The 23,964-nt window shown below is 39.6% G+C and overlaps 1 protein-coding gene across 1 annotated transcript in view; it reads left to right on the top strand.

Moving 5' to 3' along the window:
- Positions 1-385: 385 nt before the first annotated feature.
- Positions 386-23,964, top strand: part of LOC127410321 (heparan sulfate glucosamine 3-O-sulfotransferase 5-like) — a 97,593-nt gene continuing 74,014 nt past the window's right edge. Inside the window, exon 1 of the mRNA XM_051645522.1 lies at positions 386-696. The gene's annotated coding sequence lies outside the window, so the exon portion shown is untranslated. The remainder of the gene's footprint in view (positions 697-23,964) is intronic.

Raw genomic sequence — 23,964 nt, 5'->3', positions numbered from 1 at the left:
AGAGATTTTCTCTTATAATTTGAATGCGTATTTTAATTTAGCAACATGGGTGTTCAAGTATATGTAGATTGTAAAGATCTCTCATTTAAAGGCATGGTTGTGATAGCAAACTGCTGTACTAAGAAGCATGTCCCCTACTTTCCATCCTCCGCCCTCCGACCTTATTTACGTTGCACCGGAGCTGGAGCTCATCCAGTGTGGCACGCACACGCCCAGCAGCGGATCATCGCTCCTCTGTCATTAGCTGATGGCCGTGGTGGGCGCACCCAAGGAACAGAAACGAACACAAAAAACTCTTCCGCTCAGATACACGCAGCTTTAAAAAATAAATAAATAATAAAAAAAATTTCATCATCCAAAGTGTGGCTATTGTGGTGCAATTTACAGTGCGTTTAATTCTGGGAGCGCACATATTTTCCTCACACGTTCTCCGGGAGTGACGGCGAGATTTTAACGTTCACTTGGCGAAAGGGCAACGAAAGACTCCCTTTTTCATCTGATTGTTTAAGGTGTGGTGTGTGGTTCTGGTTTTGACGTTTACAAGTTCTTGTGGTCCCGAACAAGTCTCGCTAAGTGTCGCGTAACCTGTCCGAAAGCGGGACTGTGATGCTGATGCTGGAGCATCTACTGACCCATCGCCACCTGCACACTTGCGCTTTCTTTGGATAGCCGTGTCCCACGGAGGATGCCGAACAGGTATGATTGCATGTTTTCCCAAGTCCATAATTACTTTCAAACTATTCCCACATAGCTAGACATTAAAGTTAATTTCCAAAATGATGGAATGTTGTCAGTGTGAGTCCCTTGGTTGATTAAAAATCTAAATTTATATTCAACAGCTTCAAATTGGTCACCATTGCAGTGCAAAAAGAGAAAATGTGCAGATGGTTGTATTTGTTAAAATGTGCTAATTACATTAGTTAACATGAATAGCACTTTTACAGCACTTATTAATTTTGGCTAATGTTAATTTCAACATATATTATTTCATTTTTAAAATTAGAAGTTGTATACATGAACATTAATGCATTATGAACTAACACGAATTCACAATGATCAAATGTATTTTTATATTTTTAACATTAACGAAGATAAATACATGGAATTATTGTTCATTGGTAGTTGATTATACTTAATGCATTAATTATAAAATACATAATTTAAAAAGAATTATAGATTACAATATTTACTATAATATATATATATATATATATATATATATATATATATATATATATATATATATATATAGATAGATAGTATATAACAGTATATACTGTTAACAAATAGACCCGTATTGTAAAGTTACCTTTCCACCTGTACTGACCCTTAAAAATGACTAGCTGTGTAGCCTCAAAAGAATTCAGATTGATTCAGTCATATCAAACAATATTTTTTGACTTTAATAAAACCAGTCAATTTAGATGTTACCACAAGAAGGCTGACTGACAACATATTTACAGTGTAGCTAATACGTACGTCTGTGACAACACATTGTGCATATTTAGAATCATATTATTGATGTCTCCAAAGAAAATACTGGTGAATATGATTGTGTTTGATTTCATGAGAATGTTTCTTTGTACTGTATATATGGAGTATGGTACTGTATATGATACAGAATTCAAAATCTTCAGTCTGCTTAATTATCTTATTTAACTTATATCTGATAAAAATGTTTGCTATACAGGAGTATTCTATCGTTCTTACCAATAGTTAACAGATGAAACACTGTGAGTGAGTGTTTGTGAATGTTGTGAGAGGACAGGAAGTACAAGTGCTACTGGAGTTTGTCTGTCCTTTTTTTACTTGTGTTCTCCAAGGAGCTCTGATGTCAAGAAGAGGACTCCAGTTAAAAAGCATCAAAGATTCTGCTTTCTCAAAGTACTCTCCATCTCGAATGGTGCTTCCTCTTTTCATGCTTGTGTTTTCTTGTGCCTTGATATCTATGTTTGCTCTCTGTGGCATAACATAAATTTGATGCTGTCTGTTACTACTTTGCGGGGGCGGTGCAGATGTTTAATGCGTAGTTCAATAATTACTCTACTTTTTCCATAATGGGGATTCTGTGATTGGCCTCTTCCTCTTTTAATGCTCAGCTGATGCAGATCAATGCAGAATTTGTGATCAGATTATACAGATTAAGTGATTGGTCTCTTCCTCTTTTAATGCTCAGCCAATGCAGATCAATGCAGAATTTGTGATCAGATTATACAGATTAATAATGCAGTTTAACTAGGCTGCATTCAAATCAAATCAAATCAAATCACTTTATTGTCACACAGCCATATACACAAGTGCAATGGTGTGTGAAATTCTTGGGTGCAGTTCCGATCAACATAGCAGTCGTGACAGTGATGAGACATATACCAATTTACAATAACATCAAATTAGCACAACACAATTTAAACATCTGATATACACAATTACACTCAACTTAAAACATCACATTAACACAACACAATGTAAGCATCTGTTATACACATAATTACACTCAACTTAAAACATCAAATTAACACAACACAATTTAAACATCTGTTATACATAATTACACAACTTAAAACATCAAATTAACACAACACAATTTAAACATCTGTTATACACATAATTACACTCAACAATATACACATAATAACATACACTGTACAGTATACAATATGCTGTTTTTGTTTTTTTTGTTTTTTACTATATAGATACTATATAGATACACATTATTCAATAAAAATTAAAAATTAAAATATATATAAAAAAAGTATATATATATATATATATATATATATATATATATATATAGAATGTACAGTATTGTACTGTATTGACATTCAGGCTGTCGGTTGATAGTCAGTTGTTAAGAGAGACATAATATAATAACAGTAATATAATTTATGACAGTCCGGTGTGAGATAAAAGAGTAATAACGTGCAGGGCTGATGTATTTTGATCGTGGGAGATCAAGAGTTCAGAGGTCTGATTGCTTGGGGGAAGAAGCTGTCATGGAGTCGGCTGGTGCGGGTCCTGATGCTGCGATACCACCTACCTGATGGTAGCAGTGAGAACAGCCCATGGCTCGGGTGGCTGGAGTCTCTGATGATCCTCCGAGCTTTTTTCACACACCGCCTTGTATATATTTCCTGGAGGGAGGGAAGCTCACCTCCGATGATGTGTTTGGCAGTTCGCACCACCCTTTGCAGTGCTTTGCGGTTGTGGGCGGTGCTATTGCCGTACCAGGCGGAGATACAGCCAGTCAGGATGCTCTCTACAGTGCAGGTGTAGAACCGTGTGAGGATGTGGCGGTTCATTCCAAACTTCCTCAGCCGTCTCAGGAAGAAGAGGCGCTGATGAGCCTTCTTCACAACGACTTCAGTGTGGACGGACCATGTGAGTTCCTCAGTGATGTGGACACCCAGGAACTTGAAGCTGCTGACTCTCTCCACTGGTGCTCCATTGATGGTGATGGGACTGTGTTCTCTGTCTTTTCTTCTGAAGTCCACCACAAGCTCCTTTGTCTTACTGACGTTGAGGGAGAGGTTGTGCTCCTGACACCAGTGTGTCAGAGTGTGCACCTCCTCTCTGTAGGCTGTTTCATCATTGTCAGTGATCAGACCTACCACCGTCGTGTCATCAGCAAACTTAGTGATGGCATTGGAGTTATGTGTTGCCACACAGTCATGTGTGTACAGGGAATACAGTAGTGGGCTGAGAACACAGCCCTGCGGGGCTCCAGTGTTGAGGGTCAGTGATGAGGAGATGTTGCTGCCTATTCTAACCACCTGGCGTCTGCTTGACAGGAAGTCCAGGATCCAGCTGCACAGCGAGCTGTTTAAGCCCAGAGCCCGGAGTTTCTCATCTAGCTTGGAGGGCACTATGGTGTTGAATGCTGAGCTGTAGTCTACAAACAACATTCTCACATAAGTGTTCTTTTTTTCCAGGTGGGAGAGAGCAGTGTGTATTGTAGATGCAATGGCATCATCAGTGGAGCGGTTGTTGCGGTATGCAAACTGCAGCGGGTCAAGATTGAGTGGTAATACAGAGCAGATGTAATCTCTGATTAGTCTCTCAAAACATTTGCTGATGATGGGGGTCAGAGCAACAGGACGCCAGTCATTTAAACACGTTATTTTTGATTGTTTTGGAACAGGCACAATGGTGGATGTTTTAAAGCATGTGGGGACTACAGACAAAGAGAGGGATAGGTTGAAAATGTCCGTAAAAACACCAGCCAGCTGGTTAGCGCACGCTCTGATGACGCGGCCCGGAATGCCGTCTGGACCCGTGGCTTTGCGGATGTTCACCCGTCGGAAGGATCGGGTTACATCCGCTACAGAGACGGAGAGTGAACTAACCTCTGTAGCTTCAGCCGCGAGAGCTCTCTCCGCGAGGGCGGTGTTATTTCCCTCGAAACGAGCATAAAAAGTATTTAGCTCATCCGGTAGAGAGGCAGCGGTGTTCATGGCGGAGGTTTTATTCCCTTTAAAGTCCGTGATGATGTTAATTCCCTGCCACATGCTTCTAGAGTTGGTGGTGTTAAACTGTCCTTCAATCTTGCTCCTGTACTGGCGTTTTGCTGTTTTGATAGTTTTTCGGAGGGCATAACTGGCTTGTTTATGCTCCTCCGCGTTCCCGGAATTAAAAGCGGAGGTCCGCACATTAAGTGCCGCGCGAACATCGCTATTGATCCACGGCTTCTGATTCGGATAGATTCGCACAGTTCTGGTCGGAATCACTTCCTCTACGCACGTTCTGATGAAACACATTACGCTATCAGCGTAAAGCTCGATGTCGTCATCAGAGGCGGACCGGAACATCTCCCAGTCCATGCGATCAAAACAGTCTTGTAGCGTAGAGTCTGATTGGTCTGACCAGCACTGGATCGTTCTGAGGGTGGGTGCTTCCTGTTTCAATTTCTGCCTGTAAGCGGGCAGAAGCAGAATGGAAGAGTGGTCCGATTTGCCAAATGGTGGGCGGGGGAGGGATTTGTAGCCATCCCGGAACGGAGAGTAGCAATGGTCCAAAACCCGGTCCCCTCGTGTGTTGAAACTAATGTGCTGGTGATATTTTGGTGCGACTGATTTTAAACTGGCTTTATTAAAGTCCCCGGTCACAATGAACGCGGCCTCAGGGTGCGCGGTTTCCTGCTCACTTATACTCCCATACAGTTCCTTGAGTGCCCGGTCTGTGTCGGCTTGTGGGGGAATGTACACAGCAGTGATAATGACCACTGTGAATTCCCTCGATAGCCAGAATGGTCGACACAGAAGCATAAGAAATTCCAGATCAGGAGAACAGAAAGACTTGATGGAATGTACGTTCCTCTGATCACACCAGGATTTGTTGATCATAAAACATACACCACCTCCTCTAGTTTTACCTGAGAGGTCTTTCGCTCTGTCCGCTCGGAGCATGGAGAACCCTGCGGGTTCAATGGCTGAATCTGGAATCTCCGCAGACATCCAAGTTTCCGTAAGGCAGATAATGCAGCAGTCCCTCGTCTCTCGTTGGAAAGAGATCTGCGCTTTCAGCTCGCAGAGCTTGTTATCCAGAGACTGAACATTTGCCAGTAGAATAGTGGGTAGCGGGGGTCGATTTGCGCGGCGTCTTACTCTGATGAGAACGCCGGCTCTGTTTCCCCTTTTCCTCCTGCGTTTCCGCGGCCGTGCTGCCCAGACAAAGGGCTCCGCTTGCGTGTTTGTAAACAGCGGGTCGGCATTGAGGAATGTGAAGTCCGGTTTTCGGTGTGAGATCGCTGAACCAATGTCCAAAAGTGTTTGTCTGTCGTAGACAATAAGGCAGACAACATCCAAGACAAAAAACATAAGAATTGTAAACAAAACAAACAAACCATTGCTATGTTGTGTCGGAGCTCGCAACGTAGCAGCCATACTCGGCGCCATCTTGCATATACTGCATTGTGCAGTATATGAAGTGATCTGGCAGTTTTATTTATTTATTTATTTATTATTATTATTTTTTTTTCAGTGTTAAAACCCTTTCTTGCATTCCAGCTTACTATGCAGAGACAACCATAAGTAAGCCATTGGTACTGTTGGTTGTTTTCCCTGAAAAATGAAAACACTGCAGATCTGTGGCGCTATTGAAACATTGTTCTGATTGTTTGAGCATCTTAACCAGCCTGATATTGGTTCAACCAATGGTATGAGTTTGGGGCAGGGCTATCTGTTTTTTAACCACTGGCAGACAATGGATTGTTAGAAAGCCTATTTGAAACAGTCAAACTCAACTTTAAATAGGAAGTTTGGATTGAATGCACTTAGCTGCGTAGATATAGGATGATCCCATGCTCCCTGTTTAGTGAATGACTTAACCTCCAGTGTGCTGTCTGGCTACACTGGTCTCAGAACAGTTTGAAATGCACCTTATTTTCATCCTAACTCCATATAAAGCCTTTGAAAGCATTGATTCTCTATGTGATTATGCATAGTAAATATATCGGATATTTTAACTGAAACTGAGCATACAGTCCACGAATGTAGTTATTGTGTTTAACAGCGTGGTGTTTCATGATAAATCGCTCAAATTTTTAAAATGGCATATTGGATGAATAAAGAGACTAATCTTTTGACTCAAACAGGTTTTAATGTAAAAACTTAATCAGGTTTCTTACCAGATGTAGTTATGTTGGCGTTTCAACCAAACACAAACTCCACGGTGATCGCCGCTATGTTGTTTTGTCACATTATGCCGTACATTGAAAGTTTAACCCTTTACTGACAGCACAGAGTCTCCTGAAATGAGACCAGTTTAAATTAAATAAAATTATGCTTTGCATATAGCAAAGCCAAAATACAATGTCCACGCATGTGGACGCGAGGTCACATAAGGATAAGAAATTGAATTAGAAGTTACATAATATTCAGCTACGTTTAGTTTAAGTCAAAAGTAGCTCTTTTTAACAACAACAACAACAAAAAACCCTAATAAACATTTCAGAATAGTTATGAATATATGCATATATATGAGATTTTTATTGCGAAAAGTAACAAACTGTTATGGATGACAAACCATTAGGAAAGAAATTGTAGGGGTAATTTTTCGGTTTTGAATAATTCCTTTCTGGTTATAAACTGCCTTTGAATCTGGGGGTTTGACCACTGACACCCCTAACAGACCTCCTTGAATGGGGTAAGACTCAGTTCTACATCAGAATATGAAATCTTTTAAAATGGTTTTATGAATGAGATACTCTGGAAGAATGTCTCTCTCTCATTATTTAAACAAAAATAACCTCTCTGCATAAGGGCAAATTTTGCTAACATTTTGACAGAAATATAATGTATAGTGGTGTTCAATGGTATTTGAGTCGGTAGAGTGTGTACAGCGTGTGGTATTTTGTGGTAAATCATCAGCAGAAAAATGCATGTGTGATATTTTGAGCAGTAGAGTGTGTCAAGGCTGTGTATAACTGATGGAGCTGTAAATGGGTTTGCTCTCTCATTCACAGCTGAATGCTGGGTGCTGTTTTTGCTCTGTTTAAAGTTTAGGTTAATATGAATAGAGGATTACAGCAGCACACAATCTCACCATAGTTATCACTCATTTTTGTTATCAATTTACAAATCTACTACAAAGGGAACATTTTCATATAACAAAATGAGCAGTAATTCATTAACAGTAGATCATCAGCATTTTCATGTCATAAATATCTAGTATTATTAAAACATCTTTTTTCACTTTTTCCCCCTTTCAACATGAATACATCAATCAATAAACATTATTTAAATAATCCCCCAAGTTATCCCCTTAAATCATCAAAAAAACAAACAAAAAAAAACAAAAAAAAAAAAAACAATTGTAATATATTGGAATATTTTAAAACACTATTCATTAAGTCATTTAAAAAAAAAAACTCAGCTGTGAATGTTTCTTAAATTACATTGTTATATGAACAATTAATCAGTAATTAAGTACACATCACACTAACAGTTCTCAAATTAAATTGGACATTACTGAAAAATGACTTGCGGTTCAGTAAGCTGATTACTGCAAAATTACGGCTTTGCACCAGTAAATGGCAACAAATGACCGTCTTTTACATTTTTAACGAGTAATTGCATTGAACCACATGCAGAGAGTCATTCATGACTGGATAATAATAATCCTTTATTCAAATTTGAGTGACTACAATTCTACTAAGAAACTTCAACACTGCAGAGTGTTTAAGCACCATAAGCATTTCCCCACAAATGACAACAAAGTATATCTATTATATTGTGATCTGCTGAGCATGACTTTATATAAAGCTATACAAAAAAGGCAACAATACTTTCCTAAAATATCCTCTCTAAAATTCTGTAAGGATTCTGTTGTGAGCTATTATGATTCAGAATTAGCCAAAAATGTCTGTATGTCATTGTAATGTGTGGTCATCACTCACTTTTATTCACAATTCATTTAGCCCCTTTTCTTGTTCAAAAAGTGGAACAAACAACTTGCGTCCTCCTCTCGTTCAGCCAGTCAGCAGATTCTCGTTCATGAATGAGATGACTGATTCATTAATTTTGTTCACCAACGAGCAACACAAATAGAATTTGCATGTCTACAAATCTACAAAGACACTTTAAAAATAGAGCTTGAACGCCATAATTGCTTCCTATATTTTGCTAAATGCTGGGCTTCACTTTTACCAAGACATTGAAAAAGTTCTTGAAAAGCCTAAATATATTTACTGTGCACCAAAGCACAACATTTCCATTCATAATTCATGACCATACTATATGGTCTTCAGTAATTTTTACAAATTCCTAAATTGGGGGTTATGTGCATACCTAAAATATAGCCTTAAGGGCTTTTCACACTTGAAATCATAAACCCCGGGTATTCTAAACCTGGGGTAAACAGAATCCTGGGTTCCCTGTGTGACGACGTTGTGTCGATGTAGTGACACTAGGGATTTGATCTTGAGAGCCCCAATCACCTTTGCTTAAAATAGAAAAGGCCAATGAAAATTGGCGAGTGGAATTTGCATGCCACTCTCCACCCCGGACATACGGGTATAAAAGGAGATGCCGTGCATTACTCATTCAGATTTTTTCTTTGGAGCCGAATGCTTGTGTGTTCATCCTCTGACCTATTGCTACGCTGCTGGATATTTTACGGCGCATATCAGTGGTCATATCAGCGGTTCTGTCCGGACGAGCGATGCAGGCGGTCTGCATCAGGGCGGGTTTAATGTGTCGTTCGCGGCTCGTGACGAGGATGAGCTTTTGGTCGCGGCATTGGAGGGTGGGTTCTGCTATCGGAAGCGGACAAATTTTCTGAGGATGAGGTGGATGCTGAGATGGCAGCCGTGCTTGCCCGGGTTGCTGTGAACATCAGGCTTAAGTGGAACCCTCCACCCTGCCCTGAGCGTTTGCAGCTGGATGATTGGTTTCTGGGCTCGGAGCACAACTCATGGCCGCGCCCCGCTCCGGTGCCTTTCTTCCCGGAAGTGCATGAGGAGCTAACGAATTCGTGGAAGGCACCTTTTACTGCCCATGCATGCTTCGCGGGCTCGTCCACTATGACTGCCCTCGACGACGGAGTGGCTAAGGGATATGTCAAGCTTCTCCAGGTAGAGCGCGCCGTAGTAGTGCATTTATGCCCGCAGGACGCAGCCTCCTGACGTGACCGACCAAGGCTCCCATCGAAGGCCTGTAAGTTCTCTTCCTCTTTAATGACGAAGGCTTACAAGGCCACGGGTCAGGCTGCTTCCGCCCTGCACACCACACTCTCACGTGATCTTGAGACCCCGGCCCGGTTACGTGCACAAAGTTCCCACCACTCCTTTTTGGGACCAGATGGTGAACCTGCAAGCTCTCCCTTCAAAGGAGGAAGACATGGCCTTGTCATTGCTGTGTCCAGTTCATGCCCTGCGCATCTATCTGGACCACACGCAGAGCTTTAGATGCTCGGAGAAGCTCTTTGTCTGTTTTGGAGGACAGCAGAAGGGGAAAGCTGTCTCCAAGCAGAGATTAGCCCATTGGATTGTGGATGCCATTTTCCTCACATTCCAGTCACAGGACTTGCCGTGCACCTTGGGAGGGTTTATAAGGTTTTATAACCTACGCATAGACCCGGTTTCGACCCGAGTGTTACACGGTAACAGCAGGTAGACTGGGTGGCCGGTTGGGTGTACCGCTTGCATTGTGCCTTTCCCCTTTTTCAAAGGTGATAATGTGCGCCTTTTTGTCCACAACAGTTCCCCGTACCCGGTGAACTCCGGACACCTCTTTAATACTTAAGCACTGTTCGGTGACGAAATCGGCAGAGGAGTAACGCCACCAGGCCCAGTACTCGTGGTATTCCCCTTTTTCAGGTGAGCATGTGTGCTCAGGCTCAATGCTCCATGCGTGGTGATTCCCCCTTGGTAATCCCGTATGATGAATTTCCACTGTTTGGTTTCCCCTTAGGTGAACCCTGTGCTTCCCCTCGTCAGAGCTTTCTCTGCCTTGGCCACTGTGCTGTGCACCCTCTCTGTAGATAGGGTCCTCCTGTGGTATCATTCTATATCTTCCCCATTGGTAAGTCCATGTGAGGTATGCTCCACAGGTTAACCTCACTCCGGCAGGATGTTCTTCTGTTGAAATGTCGCAGAGCAATTCAGCTCCATTTGTCTTTCATCTCCTGAAACACACCATGGAAACAAATGCAAAAAGAATACTGTCTCTTCATCATGGCAGTTATCGCATTTGCCATCACTGACGGAGAACGTAAACAGCCCAGGGTTTTTGGGTTAAAAGCGGTGCTAACCTCCTTTCAAAAATACAAGTGTGAAAATTTGCTTTACCTGGGGTTAAAAGCAGGGTTTAAAAAGACGTTAACTCGCGGTTAAGTGCAGTGTGAAAAGCCCATTAGTGCATTTCACCCCTTTCTCTCCTTGAACGCGATTGACTAACATGTCAAAATGAACAAACGAGACATCTCATCTCGTTCAGACTCAAACGATTAATCGACTGGTTCAGTGAAGGACGTATTCGTTCAGTGGGTGAAACAAATGATATGCTCCTTCACAGCACGCACTTGAACGCTATTGGCTCATGCTATTGTCAGCCTTTTAAAGCAAGAAAAGCCACCAAAGCAGTCTCAGGGGGCTTTCACACTGGCAGTTTAGCCTTAAACAGAGCATGGTTTCAGAAAAAAAAAAGTGAGATGAAAGCTGTAAGCATAAGAATGCAGAATAGCACTGGGGTTCGACAGAGTCTGAAAGAGTCTGAAACCAGACCAACACTATGTCTCTAGCATGAAAACCCCCTTAGGCTTCAAACTAGAGCTTATTGGCTTCGAAAGAGAGAGACGTTAGTGAACGAGAAAAATTTGTCAGTGTCTGGAAGTAGGGCTGCAACTAACGATTATATTGATAATCGATTAATCTAACAATTATTAGAATGATTATTCGACTATTCGTGATTATTGCAACGATTAATCATTAGCTTTTAACCGATAATTCAGCTTGTGCCCTTACTTAAATGTTATATTAAACATGCTTACTAACAATTAAGAGGACATAATCATCTTTTAAAAATACCTCTAATTGACATTCACTGAATTAAAGGAAAAAAATACTTTTTATTATGTTTAATTCAGTAAAGAAATTCACTGCAAAAAATCCTATTGTTATGTGTTTTTGTCTTGTTTTCCATTTAAAATTGTCTAAAAATCTTTAAAACAAGATTAATTTACTTGAGAAGCAACATATAAGATATTTAGACTTTCTTTAAGAGAATGTACAGTATCTTAAATATAAGTATATTTTGTATGTAAGTGTATTTTTTCACTTGGTTATACTTCTGCAAGTGCATTAAAGACAAAATATACTTATATTTATGATCTATTCTCTAGTTTTAGATATTTATATTGGGAAACAAGCCAAAACAAAAACAAATCAAAAACATATTTTGTTGCAGTGTATAATGGGGTGAAGTCTACTTCTGTCACATTTCTGTTCACTTCAATCCATCTTTAACTCAAAAAAAAAAAAAAACTCTCTCTTATTAATAAAACTGCATATTGCCAATTTTCTTCATGATAACAAATGCACAGTGACATATATTATGATTCAATAAGTTGTGAGCCATCACGTTATAATCTAGCTGCAGCAAGCGTGCGTGCTCGAGGGATGAGCGTCCCCGCGACAGTGTGCATCAGCTGGGTGCAGTTTCAATCTCTCCCCCTTAGATCGGGACATTCGCGCAACTCATAGAAAAGGTGCTGACCACACAGAGAAATGCCAGTTTCAGAGTTTGTAGTTATTTACATGATCTGCTTCCATTTTATTTGAACTTTAATAAAGCTATAATGCATTAAATATAACTGCATTTAAGATGTAACGTTGAGGTGTTTCCTTTAAAGACACTCGAAACGCAAGTTTTGCTTCAGCGGAGTGGCAGCTCCAGCTCCACTTATTACACAATGAGAGTGCTTCTGTATTTACTTATTTTGTATTTTTGCATTATAATTTCCTCATACTTTGCGATCTACATCACTTGAAGCTGTTTGCATCTGGACTGTGAGCTGTGTAATTCTTGCTCTCCTCAGTCAGGCGCAAACTGCAGTGCTGCTCTCGCGCATCAACGTTAGAGTTTAATGTGATCTCATGTTACGTTAAATGAGATAATACGGCTATTCAACAATGAAAATTATTTCATCAATTTTTTATTGTTGACGTTATTGATAACGTCGACTAATCGTTTCAGCCCTATATGGAAGTGAACGAGAACAATTCATTCACTTGAAAGATTTGTTCAAAAAGACGAACGAAACATCACTAATCTTAGAGAAAGTGAAAGTGGCGGAAGACACATTGGTGCGTGCTCTAAAGATGTAATTCAAACTCACAAAATGATATCTGATGAAACCACATATAAACACAAACAATGTTCCTGACTGTTGACTAGATTTTAAATTATTGTCGCAATTCATTATTTTTGGTTGCATTTGCAACCATTTTGTTCTCTGTCTGGAGCCCTGTTTTTACTCAAAGGTATTCACAATGTGTTGAATGAGGCTATGGTATTTGTCAGTTCTCTGAGCTGACAGCCTCTCTTCCACATCTCCACAGGCAATGATAAATGGCTAAGGTGACCGTCAGTGTTACTCACATTGTGATCTATACTCACTTCCAATGTTACATCCCTTAGTACTGTTCCACCTACCCTCTATTACATAAAAAAAAAAAAAGTTCTACTGGAGCTCTTCAGAAACTCTGATGTAGATGTCAAGAACAGCAAGGGAAACAGGAAAACAAAACAACTGTGGCCATTTAGACCATTGATTAATCAAAATGTTAAATCTGGCGTCATACCATTGTAATCACAAAGGTCTTCACATCAAATTAGAGCAATTCAAGGGAATTAAAGTAAAACATGGCTAACAGTAGGAGAAAGGATCTTTTAAGCACATATTCTTTATACTGATGAATCAGAGTACTTAATTATTTTCCAATGATTCATAAATCAAATTAATTTAATTTATTCTACAATATTCATCCCAAATGCCCCAAATGCTACTCTTTGTCTTCTGTAGTGGGACCATAGCACAGTGGTGGTACCAGATAATGATACTATTCTTTTATATGTAAAGTACATGTTATTCCAAGGCACTTATTAAAGGGGTCATGTCATGAGGAATACAATTTTCCTTGATCTTTTGACATATAAGAGTTCATTGTACTATAAAAACATACAGGAAGCCTCAGCTTTATATTGCATTATTGTATCATCATACATTTTATTCTTAATATTATAAGCATTAGGGAGAAACAGCTTGCCGACTCTGTTCAGTTTCTGATTGTTATTTCAGTCGATCTGTAGTAGTCTGATTGTGTGCTTCACATAAATTGGGACATTTAGTTATTAACGATTGCCTGAACTGAGTGATGTAAGGTAAATCGCGGGCATATTTTCATTTGTTAATTCTAGGAAAAAAGCAGTTCCACAAATATTGTGGGGGGGGTGGGGGTGTTTGCGCTTCAAAAATGTTAGCCAATCATAACACATTGGGCGTTTATATTGAATTCTTAAAGGGGCAGCACAGAAAACTGAGCATTTCAGACATAGGGCCAGAGACAGTGTAAAAAAAGGTAATTTAGTCCTATATAATGACTAGTTTTTGTGCAAAATCCTTTACTGAAAATATAAGTGAACCTCAAGAAAAAAAAAAAAAACCATGACGTGACCCCTTAAAAAAATATATTGTGGTATAAAAAAAAAAAAAAAAAAGACATTACCATGTCCAAAAATACCATGGTACTTTTCAGTACTTTTTGTTATTGAGATTGCTGTTACTGGTTGTTTTTGAGATGCTATGTATTGCTGCCCTAAGCCCCGTTCACATTGTCAGCGACTTTGTCTGTCGCTAGTCTTATAATAAGTCAAACTTACTCAGAACGGCAACAATTTCTGACACGGTCTTCCACACAATATTGTTTTATTATATCCATGGATATGGTTACAGACAAATGATATAGAATAGTGAGATCCATGACGACATTCACATCTCTGCTATCTTGTTTGCACATATCTCCATTCTCTCACAGGAGACGGATGACTTGAACTTCACCATCTTCACTCTTTATTGTTTGTCGCAGCGTGATATCGCTCTACATTTGCATAAAGTTACACTTGACACGCCCACATCCTGTCGCCAATGGTAGCTGTTGCTCCTGTCGCTGGAAGTCGCCAGCTTTCATTGAAAATGAATGGTCTCCTGTCGCTTTGTGGCTGCGAGTCACTGGCAGTGTGAACGGGCTTTATACTGGTTGTTTAAAGGTGCACTTGTAGGTGCAGGTGTAATTGTCCTCATTGAAAAAGTTTAACTCCTTAAGATATGAATTGTAATTTTACAATATACAGGTACATCTCAATAAATTAGAATGTCGTGGAAAAGTTCATTTATTTCAGTAATTCAACTCAAATTGTGAAACTCGTGTATTAAATAAATTCAATGCACACAGACTGAAGTAGTTTAAGTCTTTGGTTCTTTTAATTGTGATGATTTTGGCTCACATTTAACAAAAACCCACCAATTCACTATCTCAACAAATTAGAATATGGTGACATGCCAATCAGCTAATCAACTCAAAACACCTGCAAAGGTTTCCTGAGCCTTCAAAATGGTCTCTCAGTTTGGTTCACTAGGCTACACAATCATGGGGAAGACTGCTGATCTGACAGTTGTCCAGAAGACAATCATTGACACCCTTCACAAGGAGGGTAAGCCACAAACATTCATTGCCAAAGAAGCTGGCTGTTCACAGAGTGCTGTATCCAAGCATGTTAACAGAAAGTTGAGTGGAAGGAAAAAGTGTGGAAGAAAAAGATGCACAACCAACCGAGAGAACCGCAGCCTTATGATTGTCAAGCAAAATCGATTCAAGAATTTGGGTGAACTTCACAAGGAATGGACTGAGGCTGGGGTCAAGGCATCAAGAGCCACCACACACAGACATGTCAAGGAATTTGGCTACAGTTGTCGTATTCCTCTTGTCAAGCCACTCCTGAACCACAGACAACGTCAGAGGCGTCTTACCTGGGCTAAGGAGAAGAAGAACTGGACTGTTGCCCAGTATTCCAAAGTCCTCTTTTAAGATGAGAGCAAGTTTTGTATTTCATTTGGAAACCAAGGTCCTAGAGTCTGGAGGAAGGGTGGAGAAGCTCATAGCCCAAGTTGCTTGAAGTCCAGTGTTAAGTTTCCACAGTCTGTGACGATTTGGGGTGCAATGTCATCTGCTGGTGTTGGTCCATTGTGGTTTTTGAAAACCAAAGTCACTGCACCCATTTACCAAGAAATTTTGGAGCACTTCAGTGCTTCCTTCTGCTGACCAGCTTTTTAAAGATGCTGATTTCATTTTCCAGCAGGATTTGGCACCTGCCCACACTGCCAAAAGCACCAAAAGTTGGTTAAATGACCATGGTGTTGGTGTGCTTGACTGGCCAGCAAACTCACCAGACCTGAACCCCATAGAGAATCTATGGGGTATTGTCAAGAGGAAAATGAGAAACAAGAGACCAAAAAATGCAGATGAGCTGAAGGCCACTGTCAAAGAAACCTGGGCTTCCATACCACCTCAGCAGTGCCACAAACTGATCACCTCCATGCCACGCCGAATTGAGGCAGTTATTAAAGCAAAAGGAGCCCCTACCAAGTATTGAGTACATATACAGTAAATGAACATACTTTCCAGAAGGCCAACAATTCACTAAAAATGTTTTTTTTATTGGTCTTATGATATATTCTAATTTTTTGAGATAGTGAATTGGTGGGTTTTTGTTAAATGTGAGCCAAAATCATCACAATTAAAAGAACCAAAGACTTAAACTACTTCAGTCTGTGTGCATTGAATTTATTTAATACACGAGTTTCACAATTTGAGTTGAATTACTGAAATAAATGAACTTTTCCACGACATTCTAATTTATTGAGATGCACCTGTATGTAGGAAATCATGACCACTCACATTAAAATAAAGACTCCAGTCTAGGGCTGCAACAACTAATCGATAAAATCGATAATTATCGATAATGGAAATCATCGACAACGAATTTAATTATCGATTTGTTGGATATTTGCGGTAAGCACGGAGAAGCCACGTCATTGACATAACTTTACAGCTCGGTGAAAAATGTGTTGCATGATGAAACTAATTTGAAAGACAACAGAGACAAGTTGAAGCGGAACAAAAACGACCCAAGTTGTCCAGCACAAAAGAGCACTTAACAAACACTTCAAAGATCATAATAAGCATACAGTTTAATGAGGACCGGTTGCTGCATCAGAAAGCCTACGTTGACGGAGGGCATGTGCTGTTTGATGTGTGAGAGTTGTTTCACTCCAGCGCATCACTTACATTTCACTGATAATTTCTGTGTTTTATAATGTATACATGTTATGAATTCAAAATCAAGCGCATATTTAATCGTATTTCGCAAAACAGTTTGTTTTTACCACAAGCATGTATCCGTTAACCTTTGATGAGTGAGCGTGCGCATCCATGTCAATCAAACCGATTGCAATGGAGAAAGGGAGCGCAATCATTTGGATTAAATTGTGCAACATCATACCACTATTTCAGGTTCAATGTAATCATTTGTGCAGCTCATGTAATACAGTGAGCACCGAGATGTGACTTTTTAGCGCAAGAGTAAATCTCCACAGGGTTTAGATGACTGTACTATATTAAACTGCATATTAATGCTAACGGTCTTGATATTTTAAAGTCCTCATGATAATGACAAATGCAATGTCTTATTTCATTAGTAAATTTATACCATGGCAAACATTATTTTACTGGATAAGCATATACATATTTTTAAAAAAAATAGTTTAGAAATGTAATCAGTGACAATACTATTCTAAAACCTACAATATTAATTTAAAATACTTCAAATGTATGTAATCAATGACAGTGTACAAGCACAAGTATCTAACATAATTATGGCTGGGCAGAATAATTAAAATGTCTATTCTGGTGTCACCATTGCCCTCTGCTGGATTTTTAGTCACACTCCATCCCCAATGAATCATTTTGTTCTTTAATGAACTTTACTTTTTGTTAAGTTTTACAAGTAAAGGAAAGGATCTGTTTTTCATATGTCCTGAAAGTAATAATAATGATAATAATTATAATTATAATCATCATAATTGATTGATAAAACTTTGTTCAAAGTTTTGTGAGAGTAAAGAATTGCGAATTCAGTACCGTAAATCGAACCATATCCTTACGCCCTTTATCACTTCTGTTTTTTTTATGATATTTTAATAAAATACAGGAAATACAATTTCATTTTTTTTAACCAGAGTAATTGAAGAAATAATCGAAGATTAATCGATTATCAAAATAATCGTTAGTTACAGCCCTACTCCAGTCATATCAGTGACCTTATAAAGGCAGTTTTATTCTACATGGAGAGGGTCCGCACATGGGGGCTGTCATATTAGGATCACATGACCAGCCGAAAACAACTCGCTTAATCTCAGTAACCGTCCTGTTATTTGACACTTTCACTCATTGATTAAAGTAATCATGGCTGACTGTGAATACTAAATTTCTACAATGGCATCTGAAACTGAAAACTATTGATTTTAAATGATGCTGCATCCAAGCTGCTAGGTGACAGTGTAAGTCCAAGAACACAAAGACAAAAGTTACTGAGTGCACCTTTAAAGGTGCAGTATGTAAATTCAGAAACTCTTGTTATTAATGACACCTGTGGCCGTTAAGTGAACTGCAGCCAGCTACCTGTTGCTCGTGCACACACTCCATAGAGACGCGAGTGAGCGAGCATCGGCCAAAACAATGACGTAATGTACAAAGAGACTGAAAGTGATCCACCTGAATCATGCTGACAGATGAGGTAGCATAATTAAAATGACACAGTTATGATTGTTTTACTACAAACTTTGAGACTAAACTAAAACTACTTATCAGCTAACATAGCATACTGATACACACATACAGCTTCATACTACCGAACTATACCAGACAGTTTACTGTTGCACTGCACTGTTATGTTGCACTATTGTATGTTTTGTATGTCATATGTTGTACTACAATCAAGAAACCAGCGTATTTGCTTAAATTTATCCTGTATACCTGACTTTTAGTATAAAGAGAAGATCGTTGAAATTATTTGAAAGTTACGAATCAAGGTAGCTTGCAATTCGTCAGCATTAGCAGGCAAGATCAAGTTAGCTAAAATTACACAGATCAATCCTTATGGCATTATATTTCACATGCTTTGCAGTTATGTAAACTTACCTGTCCAATAAGAAGAATGCCAATTCAGGGTCGGTTTTGATCCCCAAAACCGAATGAATGTCCCTCCAGGAATCAAATGCCCTGCTGATGTTCACTCTAGTTTTCGCTCGACCACGATCACGTTCCCGCTTAGCCAGACGGGATTCAGTAGAAGGCTCTCGGGAGCGCGCATAAACGTCACATCCTTTGGATTTTCCCGGCAAAACCAACCCGTTCCCTTTGCATGAAAATCAGTCTACAGGCTTTAATACGCAACTTAGGAAGTCCGGGAAGGGCTCATTTTTTAAGTTGCATTACAAGCCGTTCACACATTGACATGAAAATTGTTACATACTGCATCTTTAAGGTAAACTGGGCAGTGAAGAAAACACAAATGAAACAAGCTATCACATAGCTGATGTTCTAATATGCAACACATAAAATTTAAGCAGTCCTCATTAGGTTCATATAAGCTGCTGCTGTTGGTATTTTTAAGCACCAATGTGGCTGTAAGTGAGTTTCTGTTTGAACTATAGTGCTTAGGGACATTAACATTGATCTCAAACTGCTGAATTGTTTGTAACTCAATAAGGGAACACAGAGATGGCAGAAACAGACACACACCTCAGCATTACTTTAGAGGGCACTGTCTCTTTAGTCGAGTGTGTGTGTGTATGGTCTAGGAGGTTACTTTAAAAACAGTTTGTTATAATACAGAGTGCCACACAAGTCAGCAATCTCATATAAAAGATTTGATTCTCATTACTGAAATGGAACTAACAGATATTGTATCAGACATTGTTAAATGGTATTAACTGAGAACACATGCTTGTTATCATTGTTAAGATAGTATTGGTTTAACACAATGAACCTTATTTCTTATCTGGAGCCCTGATCGTTGTGCACTACAATTCAAAACTGACCACACTTTAAAAATGGTTTAAGGCAGTCGGGCCTGGGTAGCTCAATCAAAAAAATAAAAAAATAAAAAAAATGAGTTCAGGCAAAGGTCATATTAGTTGCGTATCCCATTACTTTTATAGGAGGAGCTGTTGCTATGGCAACTTCTGAGGTAGTGTTGTGTAGATGGAGATGAGAGCATGAGAGAGAGCATATGCAAAAGAGTGTTCATTAATTTGGAGTTTTCCAGACTCGGACCTTTCTCAGTTAAATGATTTATCATTATGCTCTATCTTGGTTTTACTTGTGTAAAAGTTGAGATCAGCAATATACTTCTACACAAACACACGGGCATTGCTGATGCAACACACTGGTCAATGCCAGTGTCAGGCGTCACTTTGACCTCCAAATGAAAGTTCTACAGAGAAGCGGTTTAATTCACTAATAATTGCTTGGATTGTGTACTGTATCAACACTTTAGATGTTGGATGAACTGAAGCCATGCTTGGAGCACTGTTTGTGCTGGAGCATTTTTCTGCACCTCATCATCGGCCACAGGTTTCGACTGTGCGGGTGGTCCAGTGCTGTGACACAAATTGCGCACTTCTAGCACTGCCATTAGTTAAAGAATATCCCTGTGCCATAACGATATTGTGCAGTACACAACATACTAAAGCCATCTGACAATCCTTTTCCGGGCGTTACAGGAGCATTCTGCCAGCTGCATTGAAGCACATCCAGCAGCTTAGAGCACTATTTGAACTGAGTCAGAGCCCTTGCGGAGTCCCTTTAACCCTTAATTTTCCGACATAAAAATACTGGTTTACTCAGTTATTTATAAAAACTGGGACAGATAAAGCTGACGCCAAACTAGCAGACTCAAAACAACTAAATTTTGGTAGAGGGTGTCACACATGCAGACTGTTTTGCTGAGATTTTGCTCTCTTCTGTTGGAAGTATGACACTCTTGCCGATACAAAACGGTGGAGGGGTGACACACATTTCACCACAACTCTCTCTGAGAAAGTCAAGTGGTGCTTGCCGAAATAACAACAGGAGTACCACGTGAGCATAAACAATTGTAATAGAATGATTTAGGAAGCGATTCATGAAGTAACATACCATATGCAAGTGTGCGACTGCATCTTTATCCCCTTGAGGCTTGCCATAGAATGCGTATGTCCATTCTGTGAGTAAAGAAATTACGTTCAGTAAAAACAGACTGTTGCGCTTCCGCTTTCTGATTTGATTAGTATACGCAAATATGTTCATAGTATTCTAGTTTTGATGAAACACCAGGGGAACCCCCTAACCCCACCCCCGACCCCTCAATTTGAACAGTGGCTCAGTACATCGTCTGTGTTCTCTATCACTATGCGTGCACAGGCAGAACCAGAATCCAGCTCGAGCTATTATGCACATATTTTTTGTTATTTTGAAATAAGACCATACATAATGAGAGAAAGTGAGTGTATAATTTCTTTCATTTTGTGTTTTTTTCATGTTTTTAAGGACACCGGGAGTATAAGATTTTTGTGTGGTTTCAGTTGGTCCTAATCTTTTTAGGTAAATTTAGGATATATTTTAGTTTAAATTTATTGATGAATCATGATTTCTGTGTGAAAACATTCGTACGCAGATTTCATGTACAAACCACTGGGGGTTAGTGAATGGGACCCAATGTCTTGTTTTGATTTTAGTGCCACGTAATGGTAAGTCATCTGAATTGTCTGGAAATCACTGTCTGGCGCTGGCGCGTTACAAGGCTTGACAAAAGCATAATTTGTTGCTGGGGGTAAGGCTGAAGTTTCCGCTTTGCTCCATAGGGTTCAATGCAATGGCCAACGCAGATGCAAGTCATGTGGAAACTGCATTAGGAAGCAGGGTTAAGAATGCCCTTCTGTCAAATAGTAACTTTTAAACTTCCATCAAATGTTCCCCCAGAATATTTAACCTTAAATTATATTTATATTATATTATCTCCTTTTGTGTTTCGCAGAACAAATAAAGTCATAGAGTAAATGATGACAAAATTGTCACTATTCCTTTAACAGATTTTATGTAAATCAAAAAATTTTATTTAATATGATTAAACCAACCTGACAAATATGGTTACACCTACAAAAGTAATTTTTATACATTTAATCAAGTAGAAAATAGATCCCTGAGGTAACAATTGCAGCTCATTTGCAGCTCACACACGCACACACACACACACACACACATACACACACACACACATTTCTGCTTATTTTAAACATGATAATTGAGCTTTTTAAATGTGCATGTGTTAGATATGTTACAAATATACATGACAAAAGAAGATAAAGAACCGTGCTGAAAAGCTTATGTTGTGTTTTGGGTGCTGGTCACCCAGCAGGGCCATATCTTGGTTCTTATAGGCCCCAAAAGTTGCCACCTGTCGGGTATGTTATACCCCCCACATGTTATCGCGTTCCGCTTTCATCGACCATCAGGCTTGCTTGCGTTTCCAACGTTCCATTTCGGTCGGTGGTCATGGGCCCCCTTTCACCCCGGGCCCCAGTGCAGCAGCACACACTGTACTGCCTATAGTTATGCCACTGTTCCTCAGCATTAGATGCTGCTTGCTGGTGTCCTCACCAGGCTTTTAAACTAGCTTAACTAGCTTAATCAGAAAGACCATTCTGGTAAACCAGCAGAAATTCTGCATTTTCTATATTCAGTTAATTGAAATTGACACTAAAATTCTTTGACTAAAAGGTCTGGATCTGGGCCTTAGGGTTCTTGGTTTTATATGGGCCTCAAGGGGTCTAGTCTTGGTCTGGAGTTTGGCCTTGACAGGACTGATCTGTGTCTTATGGATTCTGGTATTCCACAGAAGCATTAGGTTATCTAGTTTGTCCCTCCCTATCATAAATTACATTATGTTGAGCTCACAGCAAGGTTACACAGACAGACAGAGTGACACAGATAGCAAATGCAGAACGTTTTTTGTGAGGGTTTGGTTTAGGGTTAGGGGATAGAATCTATAGGTCGTACAGTATAAAAATCATTATGTCTATGGAGAGTCCTCACAAGGATAGCCGCACCATCGTGTGTGTGTGTGTGTGTGTGTGTGTGTAAGCACTATAGAGTATTGCTGATGAGGAGTAACGGAGTAAGGTGACCTCATACTCAGAAAAAATTGCCTCATCCCCTCTCTCTCTCTCTCTCTCTCTCTCTCTCTCCTCATAAATGATGGGTGGTCTGTGTCTGATGGAGCACTTAGCTGATGTTTGCATGAGATGAGTCACACTATTAAACATGATGACCTGTGATGACTTCACTTACACCCAGTTCCCATGACAGTAGTCCTTGGTTTCATATTTAAAGGGGCAATGACATGCAGTCAAACACATTCACACATTATTTCTCCTACCACTTGATCCTGAACAACTCATGTGAAACCTGTGCAAATGTATTCAGTATATTACAGCATATTTCATGGCTTTCCCTCATAGATGGAGATCGATGACTTTTAGAAACTGCTGAGATAAAATACTAGCAAGGAAGTGAGAAGATAATCATTTATTTAAATTAATGAGCTGCTTTAATTTACACAGTTTGCAGTGTGAAGGTTGTTCTGTTCTGTTTGAATCACTTTAGCCTCTGTATCACACACAAAGCCCTGCAAGTCAAACATGCACATGCAATGAGCAACAGATAGACATAATGGCATGCATTTAAATTGCAATGTTACAATGTTACTACTCTATGTAGAGCAAAGGTTCTTAAACATTTCAGAATAAATACCTTCATGTTCCTATCTGGATTTAAATATTTTTTCAACATAAACGTGCACAGCTTTGACTGTTATCATACATCTTGTGCCACTTTTTAAAGACGCAATGTCAAGTTAAAATCTCATTCTGCTGCTGCCACTGACTGGGAGAAACATGTGTCACGGAAGACGTGAGATGTGAAGACCAAAGCACTGCTTTGGCCTATTGAAGCCGGTTGAAGCACCCAACATTTTCAGAACATTGGACTGGATTTAACAGAGCGTGGATTGCTTGTGAAACAGTCACAATATTATTCAGGCTTTGCAAAGGAACTGTTATTGAAAGATGGGGCAGTTAAAATTTGACCACTGGATGAAAATCCACAAGTAAACAATTTCATTCATGAATATTTCATATGTCTTGTTCCCTCCATCAGGGAACGGAGGTTACGCAAGTAACCAGGACGTTCCCTATCTGTCACTCACTTGACGTTGTGTCGATGTAGTGACACTAGGGGTCCCTATACGAAACGCCACAACTGGCTGAACTGTGTTACGTGAACTGGCAGTGTGTGATGGGCAGACAACTGTG

Source organism: Myxocyprinus asiaticus, chromosome 19 (genome assembly GCF_019703515.2).
Source record: "Myxocyprinus asiaticus isolate MX2 ecotype Aquarium Trade chromosome 19, UBuf_Myxa_2, whole genome shotgun sequence".
Classification (NCBI taxonomy): Eukaryota; Metazoa; Chordata; class Actinopteri; order Cypriniformes; family Catostomidae; genus Myxocyprinus; species Myxocyprinus asiaticus.
The sequence above is the reverse complement of the archived record's forward strand: the minus strand, read 5'-3'. Positions and strand labels throughout refer to the sequence as shown.